The following is a 27,747-nucleotide window of genomic DNA, read 5'->3' on the forward strand; positions in this document are numbered from 1 at the left end:
GAGGCTCAACTGGGGCAGTAATTGGCCAGCCTTGTCTTGCTCTGAAGCTAAGCTGGTAAGCTTGAGCAGGGGGCTGGACTAGAAGACCTCCAAGTCCCTTCCAGCTCTATTTTATTCAATCTTTAATCTTCAAAAGCCTGCCTGGGACTTTATATCTGAACTTGAGATTGAGGGTAACTTTACCCATGATTGGGCCTGCAAAACTGCATGTTAATAATAAGCCATACTTAACAGTGAGATGGCACAGGTAATCCTCGACTTACAACAGTTCATTTAGTGACTATTCAAAGTTACAACGGCACTGAAAAAAGTGATCTATGACCATTTTTCACATTTACAACCTTGTGGTCATTGATCAAAATTCAGGTGGTTGGTAACTGACTCATATTTATGACGATTGTAGTGTCCTTGGGTCATGTGATCACTTTGTGCAACCTTCTTACAAGCAAAATAAATGGGGAAGCCAGATTCATTTAACAACCGTGTAACTAGCTTAACAACTGCAATGATTCACTTAACAACTGTGGCAAGAAAAGATGTAAAATGGGTCAAAATTCACTTAACAACGGTCTCACTTAGCAACATAAATTTTGGGCTGTAAGTCGAGGATTACCTGTATTTCAAGGTTTTGAAAGTCTTAATGCTCATTATTTGGCTGTAACTTGAAAACCAAACTGCAAGGTGAATGATAATGATTGCTATTATTCCTCCCATTTTTTACTTGTGGAGACTGAGCCCCCCCTCAAAAAAAAGCAGATTTACCTGGGATCACCTTGTGATTTTAAGGCAGAGGCAATATTTTACTCAGAAGATCCTCCCCTTATAGCTCTGTGTCAATGTCCATCTGCATATAAGTACTTCCCATTAAACAGAACCTTCATTCTGCATTGCGTCGAGCTATGGTTGGAGATCTTTTGGGGGAATGGACCATTTTATCTACCCCACCTGCTTCCCACCTCATCCTAATTTACACACAACAAAGCATGTTTCTGCAGAACTTCATTGAATCATCCCCAACTTGGCCTGGTGCAATTGAACAGCTTCAGAGGAAATCCGCGCTAATGCATCAATTTGTCTGTAATAGCATCTCGCCATCCACAGACAGTAGCCTGCCGCAGCACGTACATTGCTTCCATCTTAACCCATCCGAAGGCTCTGTTCGTTTCCAGTTGAATAGGTTAAGCAAAGACAGACCTTACTGTTCTCAATTCACTTTATGATCCTCCTATCATAAAAAAAATAATATCAGCACCTTGCTTTCATGTCAGGATTACATTTGAGCTGCTATTCCCTATGCTCATGAGTAAATCCCATAAAAGCTACTCGGTTGTATTGTCGCTATTTTTCCTTGTGGATGATTGATTGATGGATGAGTGCTGACACTTCAATGAAGCTATTTCGACTGCCATCTCAATCCGATGATGTGAGGGGTATATTTTCTGTCCATGCCTCATTACTTCAGAATGACATTCCTGGAACTTCATTTACTTTTTTCCCTCCTTCCCTCAAGCGCCATATTTCCCCCCCCCCCATCTCGGTTATGTATGCCATAAAAAAAAAGCAATTTGCTATTATATGCAGCATAAGGGCAGCTCTTTCCCTAGGAGGTAAATAAGGAGGGAATTTTCCTATCCCTCTTCCCCCAGAATGTTGAATTTAGGGATCTTGTCAGAATTTCTCAGTTCTGATGGAGAAGCGTTTTTTAAAACCTGTTCTTGAGAACGGAAGGTGACACAAAATGTGGTGTGACCTATTTTGTTTACGTGGGACCAGCTTTACCTTTTATTTCAGATGTTGTCTTTTACAGTAGTTATTTTTCTAATGATTCTGCCTTTCCCCCATGTAGTTTCTCAGTTGTAGACTTTAGTTATAGGACACAATTCACTGGTCTTTTGAAAAGCAAAAAGTGCCCTTATTTGGTCTTATTTTTGCTTTGTCCTTATGCAGAAGTATGTTTTCTCATAGGGGCTGGCATTATTATTACAGGAAATGACGATCCGAGAAAAAGAAGGCTATGCCTCTATTTAACCCCTATCCAAAAATGTATTGGTGCTGGAGAATTTGCTCCATGCAAATGTCTTAGAAGGCTTTCTGAGTTGACTTAGAACCTGATTTTAATCTGTGTAATACAGTATTCCTGTTAATAATAACACATAATTAAGACATCCGTTAAAAATCCATAACGTTAATTTAATGGAGAAAATCTAATATGGTTCTATTGGATTTTTTACGTTAAATTAACTTTAACGGGCTTTTAATGGATGTCTTAATTAGATCTCATTATTAACGTGAATATTCCACAAATTAAAATCAGGACTTCCAAAGTTTTAATGGATAAGAAAAGTTGAGAGGGACCATTTTAACAATAAAACATCTCTCCCCTTTTCTAGGCAATAAACAGTCTTTTGAACTTAAGCAGGATTTTGGAAAAGATACCAAAATGCAATGCTTCTTTTCATAGGTATCCAAAGAAGCAACAGTAATGCCATGCACATTATAATGTCAGTGGCACAATGATGTCAGGATGTGCACAACATTGTTCTCCACCCCCACCCCCACAGGTAAATGGACACCCATGTATTTGATGGGAATTGTTACCATATTACCGAAAATCTGGGGAAAAAAAATCTCCAATTTGGCTCTTCTTTTGATATATTGTATCTGGAATTTCTATTCCAAACCCAACTGAAAGCCACCGGGCCAGAAAAGATAGTCTACAAAGAAAAATCTCAATAATACAGGCAAGAGATGACTGTATCATAGTTCACTGTTTTAGCACTTAATACACACAATCTTTGTTGGCTTGTTTAAAAAAAATCTACTCCATTGCATACATCTTGAAAAACAGAACAGTGGAGATTTTAAATAATAATGGTTAACAAGAGAGAGAAGACAACATGAATTATAGATGCAAAAAAAAAAAAAAAGGGGGGGGGAACACACCAGAAATCCATTTTCAACAAATCTTTGGCAGCAACATGGTTAATCTGAACAACTTGCTGGGAAGATTAACGCTGTTCCGAGTTTTTTTTGGCTCAGAATCTGTTTTAACTTAATAATTCTTCTACTTACGGTGATGTATTGATCCCTGGTGCAATGACTGGATTGGGCAGCCCAGGTGTGGGTAATAGCTGCACTGAGTTGAAACATTTCCTTTAAACAAACTATCCCAAAGGGGTTATAAATAGGAAATGGACATTACCATGAAAAGCAAAGCTTCTAGTGTGACTGCATCTTGTGGAACATGCCTCGATATTAAACTATGAAGAATTGTACTTCTTTTTTTTCTCGTTGAGTGTTACAAATTGACAAAATAAGTACATCAATGTTTTCAGTCATTATCCTACTTCAGCGGTACTTTGTTTTACTGACAGCAAAAAGGGAAAGTGGAGCTCAGACAGCCTTGGTGCAGTTTATCAATGAAAATCTAATATCGTCCATAAGCAGGGGAGTGGAAATCAATACTTCATTACCAAATTGTTAGTGAGGATGAAGAAGAATAGCTGGAGATTTTTATTATTATTATTATTCTTTTGGCAATCTTCTCTGTCCAGGTTGTTGGAAGTTCAATGTCAGAAGTGGTGCATCATGCAGAGGTGAGTTCAGAGCAGGCTTGGGAATTAAGGCATCTGTCCTGCAATTAGAAATGATAAAAACAACAATGCAAATAACAGTGCAACCTCCCCCCCCCCTTTAAGCCATATTTTGAGCCAGGCACCATCAGAGAGGTGAGGGTCTTGGAGGGGGAATGCAAGTGGGTAACAAAAGCAATAGGTCCTCTCTTGAATGCTAAGGAGCTTAGCAATAGCAGTAGCAACAGCACTTAGACTTACATACTTCATAGGGCTTTTTCAGCCCTCTCTAAGTGATTTACAGAATCAGCACATGGCCCCCAACAATCTGTGTCCTCATTTTACTGACCTCAGAAGTATGGAAGGCTGAGTCAACCTTGAGACGATCAAACTCCTGGTAGTGGGCAGAGTTAGCCTGAAGTACTGCATTCTAACCACTGTGCCACCATGGCTCATCAAATATGTCCTCTAGGATGCTTCCTACCACGTTTAATCTGCCTGTGCTGGTGAGGTCCTTCTTTGGGACTAGAGGCCTGTTTTGTGATTATGTCCATTTATACAATATTCTCTTTTTTGATAGTGAAGTTGGGGGGAATGTATTTAGTGCTGGACCTGTCAATGAAATTCATACTTGTGAATTCACAGACACTTGAGCTTGACTTGAAGGGCAGTACTTTGAACCTCTTGGAGCCTACACTGCTGATGCTAAGAGAGCAGAAGTTACTGGTGGATGGGGCCCCAACGGTGAGGGGGTGCTGGTTTTCCCCCCCACCTTTCCGCTTTAATTCTTTTTCTCATTTTCTTTCTTTTGGAGCTTCTTAGGGGTACTTTTTCCTCTTTACTTATGAGCATCCCAAAGGGGTGTGTGTTTTGTTGTTTTTTTCTTTGAAAACATTTTGTTTCTCATCCAAATCTGGAATGTGGTCATCATGGAACTTCCACTATAGCAAGGAAGGTGCCATTCTTTTAATGTAGCAGAAGAACAAAATTAAAAGATGCATAGGATGCATTGGTGGGATTCAGCCAGTTCGCACCAGTTCGGCAGAATCGTAGCTAATTTTTTGCTGCCCAGGCCCAGAATGGACTTCCGGAAGTGGCATTCACATAGAGAACTGGTTGTTCACATATTTGAATCCCACCACTGATAGGATGTAATAACTATTGGAGTAATTATTGGATAATGGAATTGTAATTAAATGTATTAATGATAACTACATTTAAATAATTTAATTAAAATATATCCTTTTTTGTCTCAGATCCAGTTATTTGTTTATTCTGGTTCTTCCTATTCTTTGGAATTTTGTCCATAGGAAGCTGGGTAAAACCATGTGGGGCCCTTTGCCTGATTATCCACTTCTGGATAATGCTTTCCTATGAAATATTTGTGAGGAGAGATCAAAAACGTAAAAGAAAACAGACAAAAAAGACAAATAGTAATATAAATTACGCGTGAATTAACTACCCTTTGATTTGTGAGGGTAAAGTTTTCCCCTGTCCAGTCATGTTGACTCTAGGGGGTGCTGCTCATCTCCATTTCCTAGCTGAGGGACTCAGCATTGTCTGAAGACATTTTCTTCATCATGCAACCAGCATGACTATATGCTGAGGCGCATGGAATGCTGTTACCTCCTCCCTGAAGTGGTACCTATTTATCTAGTCACATTAGCATGCTTTTGAATTACTAGGTGGGCAGGAGCTGAGGCAAATAATGGGAGCTCACTTTGTTGCACAGCACTTGGGTCTCAAGCTCAGTGTCTTTAACTACTGAGTCATTGTGCCCCTATTTGCATTGTAAACCTATCTTATTCTGTTGCCCACAGGCCCACAATGGATTCTTCCAGCTAGAAGAGACCAGAGAAAGAAACTCTGGCTTGTTTTAATTTATTTTTCAGCCTGTTCTGGAAAGAAGCCATCACACATTTCAGACACCACAATAAGCTACTCTTATACAGTAAAGTGTCAGTGTGAGGACCAGAAGGTATAAGCCAAGGTTTTCTAGTTAAGCTACAAGCTTGATTTGCCATGTCTCTAAACACATCACCTCTAATTAGCTTTTGCTTGCATGACTTCCTTTCTGCCAAGCATTTTCTCTTCCATTTTCCTCCCAATGATGCACAATCTTCTGTTGAGAATCTTTTCTCATAGCTGCCTCTTCTCATTCATTTCCTCTTTCCTTAACTCTTTCCTTAACTCTAACCTTTCTTTACCTCAAATTCACATTTTTTTAACTTTTGAAACATCACAACAATCTATAAAAAATGAGATTTTGAAAAGAGTACAGAGAAGAGCAACAAAGTTGATTAGGAGACTGGAGGCTAAAACATACAAAGAACACTTACAGAAATTGGTTGAGTCTAATCTAGTGAAAAGAAGGACTAGAGAGACATGATAGCAGTGTTCCAATATTTGAGGGGCTGCCACAAAGATGAGGGGGTCAACCTATTCTCCAAAGCTCCAGAAGACAAGAATCAATAGATGGAAACTAATCAAGGACAGAAACAACATAGAACTAAGGAGAAATTTCTTAATGGTGAGAACAATCAACCAGTGGAATGGTTTGCCTTCAGAAATTGTGGGTGCCCCATCACTGATGACTTTCAAGAAGAGACTGGACAGCCATATGTCTGAAATGGTATAAGGCCTCCTGCTCGAGCTAGGGGGGGGGTTGGACTAGAAGATCTCTAAGATCCCCTACAACTCTGTTATTCTGTTATTTTTATTCCCATCTTGTTATGGCCACATCCCTAGATACCCTGCATCGTTGCTTCTTTCCTCCTTGGGCTTAAGACTTCCATCTCTGGACCAGATTCCTCAGTATATGGTTAATCCAAAAACTTTTGCCTTCTCTTTCTCTTGAAAATTTGGTTTGTCTTAGCCCTTTTGCTCCCAAATGAAAACACCCAATTTGAAGACACCCAAACCCACTTATGAAATTGTGCCAAAGCCTTCACTGTCACCACTGTTGATGTCCAGAAATACTTTATGCTAAACTAGAGGAGCATAATATTGAAATACATTAATTTATGTAAGCTTAGATTTCTCTATCAAAAACCTTTCCTTCCCCAGTAAAATGAGAAGTCAGAAATGGGTCAAGAGAGTATCAAACTAATGAGCTTTTTAAAAATTATTTCCTTTCACTTTTCCCTCATGCTGCCATGAATATTTCTTCCTTCATCAATGATGCATTTCCTGAATGAAACATTATGTCAACCTTTCTTTGGGAAGGAACAGCAACAGTTACAGTGGAAATCTCAGCATCTCTACCTATGGATGGAAATGAAGCAGAAGACTTCAGATTTACCAGGTTTTGCATGAAGCAGGATTATGCTTGGCACAGACCTGCACTTGGCTAGTTGCTATGATTTGCAGTAATGGGACCAAGCTGATTCTACCAAATCCTATAAACTAGTCAAGGTGCAGGAACTCTAGATCAGAGTTTCAAATGTTTCCCCAAGCTAGCTGAGGAATCTAGAGTGGAAGCCCACAGTTCCACACACATGTCAAGAAGAAGAAGAAGAAGAAGAAGAAGAAGAAGAAGAAGAAGAAGAAGAAGAAGAAGAAGAAGAAGAAGAAGAAGAACAACAACAACAACAACAACAACAACAACAATGGGAGGAGGAAGAGGAGAAGATGGAGCAGGAGGAGGAGGAAGAAGAAGAAGAAGTAGAGGAGGAGGAGGATGAGGAAGAAGAAGAAGAAGTCCACACATCTTAAAGTTGTTTGTCCAGATTGAGAAACAGTGCTCTAGATTGCAAGTTGGACAACGCAAGTCTCAATTAAGAAAAGTATATGTGCATGAAACTTAACAAGTCAACATTGGTTTTTCAATTCCCAAAAAGTCTTATTCTCCCATTAAAGAGGCATCCTTTTTCCTTCGTGATATGTTTTTGATGTTTTTCTGAGGTTAACATTGAGAATAACACAAGTAATTGCTTCCTCCTCCAGTGACCTTTCTCTCACACACTCTCTCTTGACTTCCATGATCTCAAAAGTTCCTGTGGATACTGGTCCTCTATCATGTTTTTCCTTGGGGTTTAACTGAAACCCGGGAAGCCACAGTGAAAGATAAGAAGCCCACACATATCCATTAATTACCTCTCAAATGAATGAAATCTAAGAACTTTGTACCAATTTTGGAGAATTTATCTAAGATTGTATTCTGTTTTGAGAGCTGCTAATTTCTTTTGTATGAAATTGAAGAAGAAGGAGATACTGTATGCATCCTTTGAGAGTAAAAATTGGAGCTCTCTGGTATATTTCCTCTAAATATGGGGGGTTGCATTTAGCTGTCAAACAAATACATTTTTATAGTCCTGCATTGTTTGAATTGGAATTGGGGCCAAATCATGGCTCAGAGATTGAGCCTGTTTTGCATGCAGAAGGCATAACCAAGTGAGTAAATCTAGTCTTTCTCATCTGTATTTTTTTTAAAAATAGTAAGGTAGGCCTACTGGTGATTATGGGAAAGGATGCTAACTAGAGTACACCAATCTGGACAGACAGATGGTCTGACACAAAGTAACTTATGAGTTGTTATACATTTTCTTAAAAGTTTTTAACTCATAGACTAAAGCCACATGATGCAGAAAAGAGATAAATCTGAATGCCGTCTGTCCCTGGATGGAAACAACTTGGGAAACTCATGTAAGTACCCTTGAGTTCTATGATGGAAGAACAGTGGGATATAAAATGCACTAAATAAAAACAAATATCAAAGTCACTTAATCTGAAACCTGTAATTACTTGGCTCATATACTGCTTTGTTCACATGAGCCACATGATTATTGTCATTAAGATCTCAAATATAATGTCCAAGTTGGATATTTTGTACAACCAACAGACTGCAAGGCTACTCTGGGGGAGGTGTGGGGAGATTAAAGTCAAAGTTTGTTTTCCATTGCAAAGCAAGAATCTTGGTAAAAGCCTCCAGTGGAATTAGGCTATGAAAAGGGATTCTGCATCTTTGAGTAATGAGACTGGGAAACTGGGAAAGCATTTCCCATTCACTCATTTCTCACTGTACGGCATTCCGATTTCATGACACTTCATAATAAATCATTGCTTATCACTCACATGGGAACATAACATGGCTCAAGTTAAGATTCGTTAGCGATTGCAGAGAAGAAACATGAATTGTTCTATATCAGAGCTTTTTGATCATCTTCCGGACTCCTGCAGGCATTCTTTTTTTTTATTGTGATATTTACTGTTGTTTAAAGCATAAATAAAAGAGGAGAAAAACAGAGAAAATATGAATAATGTAAATGAATTTATTTGGTTTATTTATGCTTTGATGTAAGCATTTGGCAATCACATACTACGGAAGTTAGTGAGAGACGTAAGGGAAGAAAACTGGGTGGACTGAGTGAGTGAGAGAGAGAGAGAGAGAGAGAGAGAGAGAGAGAGAGAGAGAAAGAGAGAGAGAGAGAGAGATTGCTGCTGTAGCATATAAATGGGATGTTGTTGTTCAGTTACTAAGTTGTGTCCGACTCTTCACAGCCCCATGGACCTTAGCATGCCTGCTACCCCTGTCCTCCAGTCTCTCTCCAAGTCTGCCTAAACTCATACCCGCTGCATTGATGACACTATCTAATCCAGGGGTCCCCAACCTCTGGTCTGTGGTCTTGTACCGGTCCGCAGCCCTTTAGGAACTGGGCCACTCAAGTGGCAGATGAAGCTCCATTTGCCAAGCGGTGGGCATACACACAAAGCCATCCCCTCCCCCCCAGTGCTGCCACTTCCAATCCGCAGAGCCAGATACATTGGGGACCATAATCTAACCAATCAATGGCATACTGGAAGTCTATTAACACCATTCAGTAGTGATACATGCTGAATGCTGTTGGAGAAAACTGGAAACTGGGCCCCCTTGGAAAGAGTTGAGTTGGCAGTGGCAGTGGCAGTGAATAGGCTACCTTGATCAGAAACTTCCATTTTAACCAGAATAAAGCATTTTCCCTTGACATCCATAGTATTTTCTCAACCAAATTCTCAGCAGATTACAGCTCACGTTGCTACTAACTGTCTTATTGCAAAGCTCTAATCCATTGTTACCAGCCTACAAAGGATTGACTTGGTATAGTAAGAGTGTGTGGCGAGTATGACTGCTATGCGCAGAGTGACCTTAGGTAAATTTTCCTTAGATTAGAGGCCACAGTAGGTCATATCTGACCTACAGATATGAAGGAAATGTCATAACATCATCGAGAAACAAACATTTTTTCCAATCAATTTGTTCTTTCTGGGGAATTTAATGTTGGGATGGGAAAGGAAATCTATCAAAAGGTATCTTTTCCCCAAGTGGCTCATAGTTTGGAGGATAATATCACTATAACCCAGCATTTTGGCCATGGTGGCACAATGGTTAGAATGCAGTATTGCAACTAACTCTGCCCACAGCCAGGAGTTCGATCCTGACTGGCTCAAGGTTGACTCAGCCTTCCATCTTTCCAAGGTCAGTAAAAATGAGGATCCATATTGAGGGCAATTATGCTGACTCTGTAAACTGCTTAGAGAGGGCTGTAAAGCACTATATAAGTCTAAGTGCTGTTGCTCTTTCCTTTTTTGCCATTGGATTTCAATGGTGTTAACTTAGTGTATTGAATACTGCCCATTGGGTAGCAAATGCTATGTGTGGCTCATGAGCTGTGGGTAGTTCATGAGCCCCTGTGCCTTAAATCAATTTCCCGTGCTGTGGAGGAACAACCCTTCTGCATTTTAAACAACCACATCTCAAATATTGTTAGAATTTGTTAGGATTCACAGAAACAGGTGAGACTCAGTAGGACAGGAAGATGGCATAAAAATATTAATTAAAAAATATTGGTAAGGCAATGGTGAGAAAAACATACACAACTGTATCATGTTCACTTTCTCATCAACTTGGAAGAGGAATAATTTGGAGCAGATACTCAACAGATTAAATGACCCTTTCTGTAAGGTTGTTGAACTTAAAAGCTGAAGCCCATCATTGTTGCTTGTAATATTTTAAAGATGGAAATAAAAATGTCACAGATCTTCTATGTGATGTTTGATTTAAACTCTTGTCTTTTCAAAGACATTTTAGCTATTGTCAGCTGTCCCTGGTAGACCAAGACAGGAAATATGACCATATGAGCTAATTCTACTTTATTGTAAAGCTACATTAACAGAATCTTGCAGGTCTCAAAGTACAATTCTCTCAAATTTTATTAAATGTATATGCTGCCATCTTGCTGGCAGCACAAACAATAAATATTAACATTCAAGTGTAACATTCCCCCCCCCCCTCTCCCACCCAAAGCATTCTGCTTTAACTCCTGATTTGGTCCTGAACTGCCAGATATTGCCTCATCTATTCACAAAGCACCATTTTCCTACTTTAGCTTTTTCAATCTGCTACTCTCCAAGTCTCAGAGCCTTAGCAATCACAGCATCTATGTGGGATAAAGGAGATTTAATGGGAATAAGAATATGTTTCTTCTGACTGGCTAGTTATGGAAATGAGATTTTTTTCTTAAAAAAAAAAAAAAATCTTCAGAGCTTCCTTTACATGTAGGACCTAGAAAATATTGAACATCTTCATAGGTTTCTTGATATAAGTTGTCTTTGTCTGTGCTTTTCTCCCACTGGCAGAAATAAAGGAACATGGAAAGTATTTCTACATTACAGATTTTTAGATCTGAAGTGATAGCAATCTAGGGATAGCAATGAAATTTCTCATTGAAAGGGACAGGTGTGGTCAAGTAAGTTCATGTGAACAGCACATCTTGCCACACCCCCTCCCTGGTTATTTGCCATGGATTGAAGGAAGGCAACAGAGAATTGGAAAGAATATATGATTATCCAGGAGGGTTTTCCTCCCCCTTTCTGTTTAATTTGTTTCAGGCCTTTGATTAACCCCTTGATCATGCAATCAAGCCTGAGACTGAAGCATGTTAAGTAGTTCTCCTCAGTTATGTGTTTCTATTTGCCTACAAAATCACCAGGGAAAGAAAGAGAAGTTTTTCTGGGAGAAATTAACTGCTGGAGAAAAAAAGGTGAATGGGAACCACTGCAGACATTTTCTGCTTTTTAAAAAAATCATGGTAAATTCACGGCAGAATTTTATTAATGCTTCTATCATACCGTGTTTCCCTGAAAATAAGATCTGGTCTTATATATATATATTTTTGCCTCGAAAAGAAGCACCAGGTCTTATTTTCAGGGGAAGTCCTACCCGCTGACCTTAGGACCACTGCAGCCAAGCCTCCTAGGCTCCAACACCTGTTGCGCTGCTGCTGAGTTCTTCTGCGGCTGCTTGCGGCTGCATGCCCCATGGCATGGCAGGAGGCCGTGTTCAGGGCAGAAGGCCATGTGATGTGTTGTGCTGTGGTGTGTGTGAGTGCCGGGCAGCCTTCTACTGCGAGCGGTGGCATCAGCACGAGGAGCCATGTGGTATCCTGCCATAAGCAGCGGCACTGTTGTGATCAACACACTGAGCCATGCAGTCTGCTGCTGTGATTGGCGGCACCAGCGCAATTGGTGTGATGAGCCATGCAGTGTGCTGCTGCAAGTTGAGGTGCCGGTGCGATGCACCATGTGGCATGTGTCTGCAAGCAGCCGCAGAAAAACTCAGTCAGTGGCATGACAGGTGTTGGGGCATGGGAAGCCTGACTACGGTAGTCCTAAGGTAAGTGGGTGCAGGGCAAGTGGGGCAGATCCACCCCCATCCCCACCCTAACTTGATTTTCACGCATGCGCCTCGCCCCAAAATTAGGGCTTATTTTGGGAGTAGACCTTATATTAGGCTCATTAATAAAAATCAAGCTAGGGCTTATTTTTGGGATAGGTTTTATTTTGGGGAAAACATGGGTAGTTTGAATGAAATGCCAAAACGGTATTCAATTTCCTGAAATTTTTCTTCCCCTGCAAGAGACCATCCTATTTTTCAGAAAGCTTGAAATGTTCTTTTATACTGTTTTTAGACTTATGTTTATTATTATGAGGTAATGAAAGAGGATGCTTGCTTTCTGCCCATCTCTTCATCGACCAGCAACTTGCCTTCCATTACAGTAGATTGCACGAGAATTGCTAGAAAAAGGGATGCAAGAAACTTTCGGAAGTGTGCTAATACAGAAGCATTTTGTTTTCTATGTGGGGGAACATTCATATGCCTTCAGATCAGTGGTTCTCAACCTTTTTAATGCCGCGACCCCCAACCGGTCGTAAGTTGAAGACTACTCAACCGGTCGTAAGTCGAGGACTACTCAACTGGTGCAGCACCGTTTGCAGAATGGGACTTTTGGCGGGCTCAGCAGGGTAGAGACAGCCTGGACAATTCCTATTGGCTTTTGAAAGCCAATAGAATTAGATTCTATTCAAGAGAGTCTATTCTATTGGCTTTCAAAAGCCAATAGAATAAAAGGGAGTAGCACAGCTAAGGAAAAGGGGGAAAAATGGCGGACTGCATTGTTTGGTGACCCCCGTGAAATGGTTGTTTGACCCCAAATGGGGTCCCGACCCACAGGTTGAGAACCACTGCTTCAGATATATCTATACTAGTGTTTCTCAACCTCAGCAACTTTAAGATGTGTGGACTTAACTCCCAGAACTCCCAAGCCGACTGGGGAATTCTGGGAATTGAAGTTCACGCATCTTAAAGTTGCTGAGTTTGAAAAACACTGATCTATACAGAGAGACTAAATGGAATCTCTCATGCTTTGATCTGAAGATCACAGAAGAATTTCTTTCCTGTCCTGCATTTTGTCACTGAGCAGTGCTTCCTGTCCCCTGCCTGTTTCTGTTTTTTCTTTTCATCTTCACTGGAAGAAGAGCTGGTCTTCTTCCCTGTCTTTTACAAGGTGGAAAGTGGCTTTGCAAGATTTGTGTATTTATTCAGTGTGGCAAAACAATGCACAATCCACCTTTGAGTTGGAACGGCAACATGTTTTGGGGAAAAAAAAGTCAGCAGAAGACCCACAGAGTGCTGTTTAGCACTGTCCACCCACAATATTCTGGGAAAGATACCCCTGCTTCAAGGAATGGTGCTATGGGCTGAGTGTGATGTCTAATGATACCGTTTGTTTAGTTTTCTTATTACTGTAAAAGGTCAATTTATGTACTTGTTCAGAGTGAGGCAGAAATAAAAATACCCAAAAAATAAATGTCTAAACATACATATATAATGGGATGGGCAGCTATGGCCCTTTTATGACATGTCGACTTCAAATCCTAGTATTCCTGAGACAGCATGGTATGATAAAAATGGCGTATTTGCCCTGTATTTCTTTTGGCTCTGAATTGAAGGCCTTGTATTTTTTGTTTGTATCAAGAAAACCTGAATAATTACAGAATTGCTTTTTAAAATAATAACAACCAAATCTGCCTATCCCAGGTCCTTGGAAAAGAATCATTGGTTGGAAAAAAAATGTCAAATCCAGCCTAAACATCTGCCTAACTATGCAACCAACCATAACAATAATAATACATATTTATTTGCACATTCAATGCAAGGCAAGAACAGTTAGCTGACGTAATCTACTATTATACTTGGGCAAATATCATCCTGACACAATAGCAGTAGACAGATAGGGACAAGGGGAGGGATGTAATCCCAAGTCCCATCTCTTGCTAATGGGCATCATATAGCTAATATAGATCTGCATTTGGTTCCCCCTCATCCAGGCATTGGGACAGGACTAGGACAGGCTTCCTTGACAAAACACCTGAAAATAAATTGGCATGTTTGGGTGTCTGGAGTGCTTTAGGGTACTCACATTGTAGGTCTTGCTCCTTGCTGGACCCAGAATCCTTTTCTTGGGAAATTACTTCTGCTAAATTCCAATTTTATTTGCAACCATCATTCCCAGTCAGCCCCTACATCTAAGTCATAGAAAGCACATCTGCCACTCAGCTCTGCTAGTAAAAAATATACCTTGATGTTTATTTATTAAATATCAGGAAAGATCAAAAGCAGTTAATTGGCAAAATGGGATAAAGACAGGCAAAAGCGGGGAGAAAGAGAAATATCAACTACCGGCTGATATTTTATATTCATATTATGTATATCTCTTGAGCTATAGATCAAAAGAGCCAGTTTGGTGTAGTGGTGAAGGCATCAGTAGAAACTGGGAGACTGTGAGTTCTAGTCCTGCTTTAAGCACAAGGCTTTCTGGGTGATCATGGGCCAGTCACTTTTTCTTACCCTGAGGGCGAGAAAAACCTTGCCCAGGAAACTACAGGGACTTTATCAGGCAGTCTCTGAGAATTGAACACAATTGGATGGAAGAAAAAAGAGATAGATCAAAAGGCACAGAACTTTCCAGAGCCCCTGGAAACAATGCTGAAGGTAGTTAGCATGGACAGTCCCAAAAGGAGTAATCTTTGGTTATTCCAGCTTAAACCCATTTATATGCATAAGAACAGCAGAACAGATACGGAAAGTAGAACATCAGGTGATTCCCTCCTCTATTCTACTCCCTAAGAGAGCTAACTGGGGGATGATCTGAACACAGTCCTCTTCCCATCATCTCCATGCACTGAATTGTGTATTCTACCAAAGTATCATCAACACACCAAAGTACATGCATCTTCCATTTTTAACCGTTGTACAGTATGCAGCCACGGACGAGCATTTCCCTGTTTTGTAATACTCGATTTAGTTTATCAGACCATGCTTTGGCTCATGTATGGATTTTTGCATATATTGCACATCAGTGTTTCTTTCTCTGACTGTTCAAAATCTGGCGTTGGCATATGTAATTCTCCTCTTTCATATCACTTGCAGAGTCACTGTCAAGTCAGATATTGAGCCCAGGCCAAGAAAATAATTTGAGAAAACATCTCAGATGTTTCTTCCTAGGGCCCAGGAAGGGAGAAACACATCCCAACTTGCAAGATTTTGTTGTTTCCTTCCAATAAAGGTATTTTTGACCTTTATGGCATTGATCTGGTCTGGTCTATCTTGTTGGGTTGACATCAAGAGATAGGTGCAAATGTATCTTGAATGATGGTCTGAATATTATGACGTAGTTTTTGCATCCTTTGTTTTGATTGCCATGAGACCAAAAAATCTGAAAAATAAGTTCTAAAAGCTGGCTAGCTTATTGGGATTCATATTCAAGAAAGCTATTCCTTGTTCTGTTTTGTTTTTAAGTAACAATCACATTTTCATTCTTTTTCTTTTTTTTGCAAGGACAAACTTTTAGTCTAGGCCCTCATCCTTTATTTCAGGCACAAACCCAAAGATGACATACTGAAATCTATTCAAGTTCAATCCTTATTTGTTTGCACCTAATGGACAGAATCTTGACAAACTAAAGCCATAACTCAGAAGCTCCCAACCTTTTCTATATCCCGCACCCCTAGAACGCTTCTGATATATTCTCGCTCCCCTTACAAAAGCTCAAAATAGTGGCAATGAATGATGCATATACACCATAATTTTGAAAACCCAAGTTTTCGCAGCTCCTGGAATATCATCTCGCACCCCCAGTTGGAAACCCCTGCCAGAACTTCTAACTACTAGATATATCTTGAGAGATTCTAAGGTATGGCTACCCTGTACTTCTTCCCCCCTCCACCCAGATAGTTTTGGATTTTGCAGTCTCTTAATCTGGGTCTGTCTCTGGAAAAACTGTGTGTCAAAGCTCCTATCCACTGATTCTCCAGGTGCACATTCCATTACACATTCAATCAACCACAGACTCATCTCTGTAACCAAATCTTCTATACCACATTGCAGGATTATTATTATGCATGCATCCTGTTACTCTGTTTTAGGTTATATAAACTCCACCAAATTAAGCTTCATTGTGCTTTTCCATCAACATCACTTCATGGTCCTTTGTAAGAGTGCAAAGTCCATTTTTAAGAACAATTTTACAGCTATGTTGCATAACTTATTGCAGATTTATATAATTTGCCTTGCGTTCATATGCATAACATGATTCTTGCTATATTGTATTTCTGCTTTCATTATCTTAATGAAAATCATTATAATCATTATGATTTAATGCTGTCTTTCCCTCGTACATCTACTGACATTCCATCTCTTAACTTAATTCTTCCGTGGTAAAGTTCAGCAAGGTTTATTAACACATCTTTGTTGCAGATGTAGTGACTTGATGCACCAGCAATATGTTTTTCTTTTCAAATTCTGAATCATGTCCAATTTCAAGGAAGCACTTATTTGCAACCTTAAAAGGCTTGCAATGGGCAGTAAGAATATCTTGAGGAACAGGAGGAAGAGCAGCAACTGTGACAATTTGAGAAAATATCTCAGGTTTGACCCTCGCTAGTTCTCTTGAAGATAGAAGGCAAGGCGGAGGTGCAGTCAGACTTGCAAGATTTTGTTACTGTAACATTATAATAAAATTGGTATTATCATTCATAACTTTGGTTTCCCAGTCTGATCTACTTGAAAGAGCTGGCAATGCTACTTGTCTTGTTTTTGTCTGCACATCGTTGTTTTGTTTTGTTTTGTTTTGCAATTCCAGTCCACGCTTGACTTTTTCTAAGTACATGAGATCTTGTTATCACTATCTTATACGGGTTTTAGACTTGAATGTATGTATTTCCCTTTAACATGTCCTTTCCTGTTATGATAACAAAACACTGTACTTCTCTATTTATATAGTATCCAAGCTGAGAAGGGACTTAACAGTGGCTCAGTTTTAGGTCTCTTCAGGTAGTTTGGAAGGCAGACACAACAAAAAATTCCTTATGTTGCTTCAATATGTCCATGAGATAAGGGCTCCATAGAATCTATTGTCTACATTTTATCGTACTGCTATTTTATACAGATATTAGAATCGATTTTATCTCCCCTTGTCTGATAAAATATCCAGGTATTTCTGATACTTTCCACATACAAACTGTTTTCTGATCAAAGGGAATCTATTTTCCTGGATACTGCAAATTCTTTACATTGCCAGCAAGTTAAGATTCAAGATGACTAATAAGAATTACAGAATAACAGAGTTGGAAGGAACCTTGGAGGTCTTCTAGTCCAGACCCCTGCTCAGGCAAGAAATCCTATACCATTTCAGACAAATGTTTGTCCAATCTCTTCTTAAAAACTTCCACTGTTGGAGCACCCACAAGTTCAGGAGGTAAGTCATTTCACTGATTAATTGTTCTAAATGTAAGGAAATTTCTCCTTAGTTCTAGGTTGCTTCTATCCTTGATTAGTTTCCATCCATTGCCTCTTGTCCTGCCTTTAGGTGCTTTTCATCCATCAATGTAGAATAACATTTAAACAACATTGGATAAGGAAAGAGATGTGATATATAGATAGACAGACAGACAGACAGACAGACAGACAGATAGATGATGGGCAGATGGATGGACAGACAGACAGATTTTTTAATCTACCTCTCTTACAATTGTAGCTCTATGCCTTTGATATAAATAATAGTCTAATTTTTAGTTCTAAAGAGAGTTTGCAAGTCTCCTTTCCTAAAGCAGAATTTTGAATTAACTTACTGTTTGTAGAATTCAGCCTCAGAATTATTTAAAACATTAAGTAATCTACTCTTTTTTTCACCCAAGCTATCCTAATTTGAGCCTTTTCTAGATGTGGCCTCTGGAGAGGCTTTTCAAGGAAAATCTACAATTTTATGTTCCAGATGCTACGATCTTTATCATTCTGTAGCATGGACTTTTTCTGGTCCCAATGTTACTGAATTTTCAAAAACTTTATATTAGTTCTGTAGGTATGGGGAAAAGCTCCTTAATTAGGATGTTACGAGCCTATCCATGAAGTGCGTGGGCTGTGAGCTCTATGAATTCAGCTCTATGCTTAACCAAGCACCTGAAATAAATTGGTATATTTAGGAGACTGGAGTGATTTGGGGTATTCATAATGTAGGTCTCGTTTCTTGCTGGACCCGGAATCTTTCTTTGAGAAATTACTCTGCTAATTTCCAATTTAATTTGCACTCCCCTCCACACACACAAACACAAACATTTCCAGTCAATCCCTACATCTAGGTCATGGCAAGCATACCCGCCACTCAATTCAGCTAGCAAAAAAATATACCTTGATGTTTATTTATTAAACATCAGGAAAGATCAAAAGCAGTTAATTGGCAAAATGGTACAAAGACAGGCGAAAGCAGGAAGAGAGAGAAATATCAACGATCGGCTGATATTTTATATTCATATTATGTATATTTTTGAGCTATAGATCAAAAGACTCAAAACTTTCCAGAGCTCCTGGAAACAATGCTGTGAATAGTTAGTGTGGATGATCCCAAAGGAAGTGACCTTTGGCTATTCTGTCTTGAACCAATTTATGTACATAAGAGCTTCAGAATAAGGATGGAAAGTAGGACACCAGGTGATTTGTCTTATTGGTACATGTAGGATCCATATAGGATCACGATTGAATGAACCATTTTGCTGTCCTTTTCACTTCAAAATTGCAGGAAACATGCACTGATAATTTTTGTGCAAAAAGTGGAACTTTAAGAACCATATATTGTCCTGTAGGTATAGGTTGTTCAGTCCACAATATTTTTCTGAAAAAAAGACTGGGGCATCAAATAAGTGATTATTATATTAAGAGAGATTTAAATATTTGATTTTCAGATTGCCATTTAAATTCTCTGGAAAACTTGGAAGTTTTTAAGAAGAGACTGGACAATCATTTGTCTGAAATGGTATAGGGTTTCCTGCCTGAACAGGGGCTGGACTAGTTGACCTCCAAAGTCCCTTCCAACTCTGTTATTCTATATTCTGTATTCTTGTCAGCCTATAATCATCAGGCTTAGCCAATTTATTTCCAAAGATTTATTGATAACTAGAAAGGGCCTAATTATGTATTTGAATATAAAAAGAGCATCACACACTCTGTCTAGGACTTGACTTTTTATTGCTAATTTTATTTAAAACATCTTAGGGAAGCAATTGAAAGAGGGCATAAGAATTTGTGACAATGCTGTGAAGGCAACTTTGCTAACGATTTTTGAACAACCTCCAACTGAGGTCTAAATGTCTTCAATATCCATAAACAATTCTATACTGTCCAATTAGGAAGACAAAGACATAGAAGGCTGTCAGGAAGATTTGCACGGCTAAGTGTCTGATATCACAGTGATGATAAGGGATTGTGCGAAAGGAAATTTCCAGGTGGGAGGAGAGAGACAAGGCTGCATGGAACGGATGGCTATCATTATAATATTATGCAGCCTTCCACCTTTGCAATTACTGGCAGGTTTCATTAATTACAGCAACATTACCCTAATAGATTCCCCTTCCTCATTCTCTTATCTCAACTTTCCCTCTGTCTAACTGAAATGCTCACTTCAGCAGCTGATCACCAATGAATAACTGGGCTAGCTGGTGGCCCGTTCTGGCTTAAATGAGCAAAAGAAAGAATCCAGAAACCAAGACAGCTGAAATACAGAGGGAAGGAAATTGGCATAGCGATGGTACTAATGCAGAAATATGGAAGCTTTTGAAATGATACCCAGAGCGTGTTTGGAACATTTTTAAATTGATCTCTTTGGAAGGAGATAGCACCCACAGCCACTGGGGGATATGGAACTTGACATTCTTAAAAGCAAATGGGGAGGGGAAAAAAAATAAAGGAAAGGAAAAAAGTTTTTCTCTTCCCTCATTCAGGTGAGAGCATTAAAGTAGAGGCAGGTTGTAAAGTGACAGTTACTTAAGGGCTGTTAGTTTTGCTAGTCCAGAAGGGTGAATTGTGTAAGGAAAGTCAGTGCAGATACCATAGTCTCGGTTCCATTAAGGATAATATTGGGAGCATTTCCCTGCTGTCAACATGTTGCTATCAACAGCATTATCTCTTTCAACTGCTTTTACAATTACGCTTAACAGCTCCGCTCTTCTCTAAGCTCAGTTTTCATTTTAAAGGCACCATGCTCTAGTCATCCAGGATTTGCTCCTTGCAAAGCAAAAACACGACCCCCCAAAAGACCATGCAAATAATTCTGGCGCATCACCAAAAGTCTTCTTCCCCCTCCCAATCCATGGGCAGCCAACTGTTCCCATGCTTTCTATTACATTTTCTACCTATTATTTCATGTAATGGCATTCCTTAAATTTTAAATTAGCTCCGAAGAATAAAAATAATTGAATTCCTGCTGTTTTGTGTACATAGAGGGTGACAGGAGCTAATGTGATAATTTAAACTGTAAATGAGTCTTCACTTTGTGTTCATTAATTACAGCTAATTGCTGAATTACAAACCTTCTTGGTTAGGCACTGTTATGTATTCATGTAGCATGTTAGATCTCCAGCTGGTAGAAAACTGTTTTATAGACTTACAAGCTGACATGCAAAACTGGTCCAGGGACAGGTCTTTTTGGAGACAGAGGCGGGCAGTAGTGGAAAGGTGGACAAGTTCTAAACTGAGAGTGCTCTGGGCGTTAACCATGTGTCAAACTCAAGTCTGTCTCCCCATCTACCTGTTGACACAATTTAAATGTAGGATTTTATATCATGTTTCCTTCAGCAGTTGCTGCCTTCACTTCCTTTACACAAAGCTTAATAAATATGCTTTACAAGTTAAAGAATTTACAAGGTCTTTTAATTATAACATCTAAGTGTTGCCATGAGGTTTAGAAGGAATATATAATGACTATCACTATTGGGAAAAGATTATTGTAACGGGCATTTGCAGGTTACGTTCTGCTTATGGACTAGAAGTCTGTTTGGCCCGTCTGTGCAGAACTTTAAATTAAAAATTCAAATCAGAATCAAGTTAACCAAATCACTGTTTTTGACTGAATCTTTGAACCAAACTGCTGAATGAATCCAATACATACATGCATCCACTTTTAGACCCACAAGTTGACTATTTATTCAACAATTTGATTCTTGGAATTAAATTGTCCCCGAACCATCCAAACAGAATGGATGATTTGAAGCAGATTTTGTCTGAATCACACACATCTCCTCTTCAGTTGCTGCTCTGTACCAAATACTAAAACTGTGAAACTCTTGATCTGATCCAACATGGCTCTTTCATGCTCTTATTAATACGGTGTGCTGAAGTCTTTCCTGTAATTTCTCAAACATTTTTCCTTTGCAAAAGAGGACTTTATTTTTTATATCTCATTCTCAGGGAGCTTTAGAATTGTTGTAGAATTCCTCTTAGTGATGTTTGGAGCTTCCTTTATAATAGCCAGAGAGTAGAATATGCTGGGATTGGCATGCATGCTAGGGGGTGCTGTGTGCCAATACAAATAGTCCTCAGATTATAATTACTCCTTCAGCAACTGTTCAAAGTTATGATGGTGCTGTGCAAGAGGACAACTTAGGAGTGGTCCTCAAAGTTGCAGCTGTTGCAGTCTCCCTGCAGTCACATGATCACAATTTGGGCATTTGGCAATCAGCTCACAATTATGACAGTTGTAGAATCCTGCAATCATATGACTGCCATTTGCAACCTTCCCTATCAATGGAAAAGCTCACAGGAGCTTAAGTCACTCCAGTAGTTTGCTCCCACTCCCACTGTTTTTTTCTCTACAGAAGTTCCTGGGTGGCAGGATGATCTTGTACTCAGCACCCATCTGCCCATCCTCTGTAATGCCTGCCCATGGCACCCACTTGCTCTCCATAGCTCCCACTTGTCACATTGCCCATACTTCATATCACTTGTCTATGACATACCCATACCCTGCTTGTAGTCATACCTGCTGAGCTGTTTGCGTGGTATGTGTTTTCCCATGTCATGGTCACCTGCAGTCCTCATGACCCATGTGGTTATTGCTTTAAAATGGCAATGGGGATTGCTGAGATTGCTTTTGCTAAGTGATGTGGTTACATGAAGTTGCACTTTGCTCAGTGACAGGAATTTGAGTCCCAATTGCCATCATAACCTAAGGACTACCTGCAATATCTTTGGAGGCAATTGCAGCTCATATCTGATTAAATTTTTACCAGGATTCTTATCAGCTGACAACATTAGTTGGGTTTGATCTGTGGTGTCTGTGATTTCTGGTCTAGATTATAACACAACAGTTAAGATTGTGCATTTCAAAATTTCTCTGACTGTCTCCATTTCATAATCTCAACTGGCCCCTTAGGAGGAGTTTCTTCTTAATGCCATCTCTTGGGCTGAAACTGAAATATGCAGAGCGAGAGAGGTTGTACACTGCTGGAGAGATGATTACATAAAGCAGAAACATAAACACTTATTCAACAAAAGTATCCTTCAACTGGCATCTAGGGCCAGTGAACAACATATGAATGGCAGGTTCAATCAGGCAATTGAAGCTCGACTCTTTTTACATGTGTGTGATGCATGCAATGCACAATTAAAAGGGTTAAGTGTTTGATTGTTTGGGGACCATGTTGTTATTATAAACCTCTCCTGAAAAGACCGCTGCACTACAGTAACCTCCTTGCCCACAGGAACTTTCCCAATATTTTAATGCTTAAAAACCACCATCACCATCAAAAGCCACTTCTTTCTCATCAAACTGAATGGGGAGGGTTAAAAAAGCATGTAAGAAAAGTTCTGGAGGCCCCTATAAATCTGCTTAGAATTCCTTGGATAAAGAGATTCGCTTCACAGAAGCAATGTGATTTTCTTCACTGAAGCAAAACAATTTGTGTTAGCTTGGTTTGGTTTAGGCAGCCTTTTCCTCTGAGGTCACTTAAAACATTTCCAGGATGGTTGGTGGCTTCAGCAAGTACTATGACACAGCTTGGCTCATTTGGTGAAGCTGATAAGCCCGGAAGAACTTTGGATACAGTAAGACTTCCAAGGCTTGATATGCCACAACCACCCATTCTGGAAATACTTTGCCAAGTTTGTGGGAGAAGGCCTCTCCCAGCTTTCTATTTTATAGCTCAGACACTCAGACATGGCTGGCTGGGGGATTCTGGGAGTTGAAGTCCACAAATCTTAAAGTTGCCAGGTTGGACACCCCTGCTGTAAAAGGAGCTTGAAAGGGTCAGAAAAGCAGCATGGCTGTATTGCTTCTTCTTCTTCTTCTTCTTCTTCTTCTTCTTCTTCTTCTTCTTCTTCTTCTTCTTCTTCTTCTTCTTCTTCTTCTTCTTCTTCTTCTTCTTCTTCTTCTTCTTCTTCTTCTTCTTCTTATTCTTCTTCTTCTTCTTATTCTTCTTCTTCTTCTTCTTCTTCTTCTTCTTCTTCTTCTTCTTCTTCTTCTTCTTCTTCTTCTTCTTCTTCTTCTTCTTCTTCTTCTTCTTCTTCTTCTTCTTCTTCTTCTTCTTCTTCTTCTTCTTCTTCTTCTTCTTCTTCTTCTTCTTCTTCTTCTTCTTCTTCTTCTTCTTCTTCTTCTTCTTCTTCAGCTGAGGGGATCATGTTGGTGTGTGAATCAACTTCAAAGAGGAACTTTGCTTGAACTGTTGACAAACTGAAGCATCACTTTGAAAATTTAAACAGCCCTAATTTTCCAAACAGCACAATATTATGCTAATGCTGCCTTTTACTGAGTTTGATGTATAAAAACAACAGGGTCCTTTGTGATGCCTAAGAATTGGTAAGAATTCCAATTGGGCATTAGAATTGTTATAGCTACAGACTGATAACATCCTTAGACTGAGGAAGACAACTTTAGTCATAAAGTACATGGTGGTTGTGGAGACATCAAATGTTGTTCTACCCCTGAATTTTGCGTTGTATATCAGTTAGCAATCCTAGGTTTACGGCTTGCCAATGTAAGAAAGATCTGATGCTCATTGCTGGACTTAGGCATTTGAGGAAAAAAACAAACTATATAGTGCTGACTTGTCCATTATCTGTATATTTATGCTGTATATTTATGCATGCTGTTCTTCCCAGGTGCAATTTTTAGCTAGTTTTTGTATTAAGAAGAAATTAAGTCAATCTTGTGGCTGAAATAGTTGAAGGCTGCAAACTGCAGGGAAGAAAAATTGACTAAACATTCATTACAAGATTAATACGCAAACACTTGCACCCTGATGTCAGGCATAAGTACCTCAGACATGTATCATGATATCACATGTATTCCTTCACATAATAATAATGATAATAATAATAATAATGATGATGATGATGATGATGATGATGTTGGAAGGGACCTTGGAGGTCTTCTAGTCCAACCCCCTGCTTAGGCAGGAAACCCTATATCATTTCAGACAAATAACTGTCCAGTCTCTTCTTAAAAACATCCAGTGTTGGAGCATTCACAGGTTCTGGAGGCAGGTTGTTCCACTTGAATACCACCCTCCTCCCCCTCAGCTTTTTTTGCAGAGATCTGTGGTCTTATTAACTTGACATTACCCGTCACTGAAGTTTTGAATAGTTAAACTATAGCTCAGACTAGAAAGCATTTAGTTGTTCAGACAGATTAAGCCAATGCATTTATTTTCAAGTACCGGTAAGTAACTCTCCTCAGGTAATACTAGTTTTAGTATTCAAACGATTCATCCTTCTAGCAATCCCAAGAGATGGAGAAGGAAGACGAAAATGAATGGGCAGTTAATCTGAACTGTTGGCTTCTTTACATTCGAGCTATTAGCCAAGCCTCAATTGATCCTCCAGGTCCCATCTTGGAACAATTAAAGGAGAAGGCAACATTTTTTTGGTTTTATTTTATTTATTGCCCTTTTCTCTGAGAATTCAAGCCAGTGCATATGAGACTCTTTCACCTTTTTTTTTTTTATAACAACACAACAGTCCTGTGAAGTAGATTGGACTTTGAGACTAGGTGGCTGGCCTGAAGTCACTCATTTAGAACTTGAGATTGGTTCTTTCTGCTCTCAGCCTGACTCTCGACCATTATACCCACTGCTTCTTATATATAAAATATAGCTTGCCTTATGTTGTTTGTTTGTTTTTAATTAACATAACACTCTTAAAATAGGGTGTCTGAGAAACTGATGGGCATCAGAAGTGGGGTCAGGAGCTACACATAGCAGAGAAAATATCATTTTATTTATTTATATAATTTATATGCAGACCATCTCATCCAAGTGACTGAGCAGCAAGTTTAAATGTTTTATACCATCCTAGTCCTAACGAAATTTGGGGTCTTATATACCTTTTAATAATAGAGTAGCTGTCCCATACCTTGTAGTATTATCTTATTTGATTGCACAATCTCTTTTAAAAAAATAGTATTAATATATTGCTTATATTTCTAAGAAATTTGGGTTCATGCTTAGTTTTGAATCTTACCACTTGGAAATTGTTTCTAAATTCATCATGGTTTCTTGAACATAAGTGCTTTAGAAATACACTTTTGCTTCTTGATTTACTCTTTATCTCTCTGCCTGTTCTACATTGTGTGGCAAAACATAGATATGATTAAGCCTCTTCCAATTCTGCCCACTACTTTTCCTCCCAAATATAAAAAGGTTGGAAATGACAGTCCTCCACATAACATTGGTGCAAATTAGCAGTTATCATGCATTCCAGAGTCAATTATGGCTTAGGCAGGAAAAACCAAAAGCAGGAATACAGATTGGGTGAGACCCAGCTTAAAAGCAGTAACTGTGAGAGGGACATTGGAGTCCTACTGGATGATCACTTGACTATGAGCCAGCAGTGTGCGGCAGCAAGCCAAAATACAATTCTGGGTTATATAAACAGACGCATAGAAATCAAGATCACGCGAAGTACTAGTACCACTTTACAAAGCCCTAGTAAGACCACACCTGGAATACTGCAGCCAATTTTGATCACCATATCACAAAAAAGATGTTGAGAGTTTAGAAAAAATTCAGAGAAAAGCAACTAAGATGATCAAAGGCCTGGAGGCTAAAACATACGTAGAACGGCTGCGGGACTTGGGCTTGGCTAGTCTAAAGAAAAGAAGAAATAGGGGAAATATGATAGCAGTGTTTCAGTATTTGAGGGGCTGCCACAAAAAAGAGGGGGTCAAATTATTCACCAAAGCACTAGAGGGAAGGACGAGAAACAATGGTTGGAAACTGATCAAAGAGAGAAGCTTCCTGGAATTAAGGAGAAACTTCCTGACAGTGAGTCCAATCAACCAGTGGAATAGCTTACCCCCCAGAAATAGTGGGTGCCCCATCACTGGAAATCTTTAAGAACAGACTAGACAGTCACCTGTCTGGAATGGTGTAGGTTCTCCTGCTTAAGCAGGGGGCTGGACTAGAAGACCTCCAAGGTCCCTTCCAGCTCTATTCTATTTATATTCAAATATCTTTCCCATTCGCCAGTTGGGTGACTCTTTGTCCCAAGATTTTGAGAAAGGAGGAGAACTTCACCCTGTCCTTTTTCTCCATGTTACACATGATTTTATATATCTCGATCATATCACCTCAATTTTTTTCACCCCAAGGTGAGAATTCTACATTTGCTATAGCCTTTTTAAAGTAGAAGCTATTCCTTCTGATATTTTGGTTGCCTTTTTCTGTATTAGCATAGCTTTTTTCAAATGTGGTGACTAGACTTTTACAGAGTATTCCAGATATAGAAGGTCCATTTATAGAAGATCTTAGACCTTAGAGTCCCAGATTCAGTCCTAATCGTTATCAAATTTGACTGGAATGATGCATGCCAGAAACCTTGAAGAATTATAGACAGTCAGCATTGAAAATTTATGGCTTGCTAGATGGAAATATTTCTGCAAATATATGGAAATAAAAATATATATATAGAAGAGTATCCAGTATGTTCAAAATTACCTAGTTTTAGGCAAGAGAGACATTTCATGTATAGTAGGCTGCCTTTTACAGTATGTGATCCACATCAATTAGCTATGTAATTCATCATTGTAGATATAAGGGAATTCATTTAATATTTATGGCACTGTTAAGCCACTTTCAATTATAACTGTTGCAAAACATCAACAAACCATATCATATTTTTGTATGTAGAATGAATGGGACGGACTATATTTCAGTGACAAAAATTGGCTTTTCATACACTTGGTCCCAGGTTTAATCTCTAGCATCTCTAAGAAGAGCTTCCTAAAATCCTGCCTAAAATCTTAGAGATTAGTTGTGACATCACTGATGGATGGGCAATGATTTCACTCAGTGGCAAGTTTAAGTTGCTAGGCTTATCGTATACTTTATGCCTACCACAATAAAATGAATTACATATTCTCATAAAATTCCAGTTCACTTCTTTTCTTAAGCTACCCTGAGAACTAATTTTAGCCAGTGACATTCTAATTGTATTCTGAATAATTTTTTCCTCCTAAGAATACCAATATTTTTTAAAGATTTGTTGATCTTCTTTCCTTTATCTAATCAAGAAGCTGTTGATAATAATATAATGGCG

General features: G+C 39.1%; 1 protein-coding gene across 1 annotated transcript in view; it reads right to left on the reverse strand.

Annotated features, from left to right (window-relative positions):
* Positions 1–509: 509 nt before the first annotated feature.
* The window catches only part of TSHZ2 (teashirt zinc finger homeobox 2), a 384,615-nt gene continuing 357,377 nt past the window's right edge, over positions 510–27,747 (reverse strand). The window contains exon 3 of the mRNA XM_039343950.1: positions 510–3,634. The gene's annotated coding sequence lies outside the window, so the exon portion shown is untranslated. The remainder of the gene's footprint in view (positions 3,635–27,747) is intronic.

Source organism: Crotalus tigris, unplaced genomic scaffold, assembly GCF_016545835.1.
Source record: "Crotalus tigris isolate CLP2741 ecotype Arizona unplaced genomic scaffold, ASM1654583v1 scf7180000017881.257975618366:2651188, whole genome shotgun sequence".
Classification (NCBI taxonomy): Eukaryota; Metazoa; Chordata; class Lepidosauria; order Squamata; family Viperidae; genus Crotalus; species Crotalus tigris.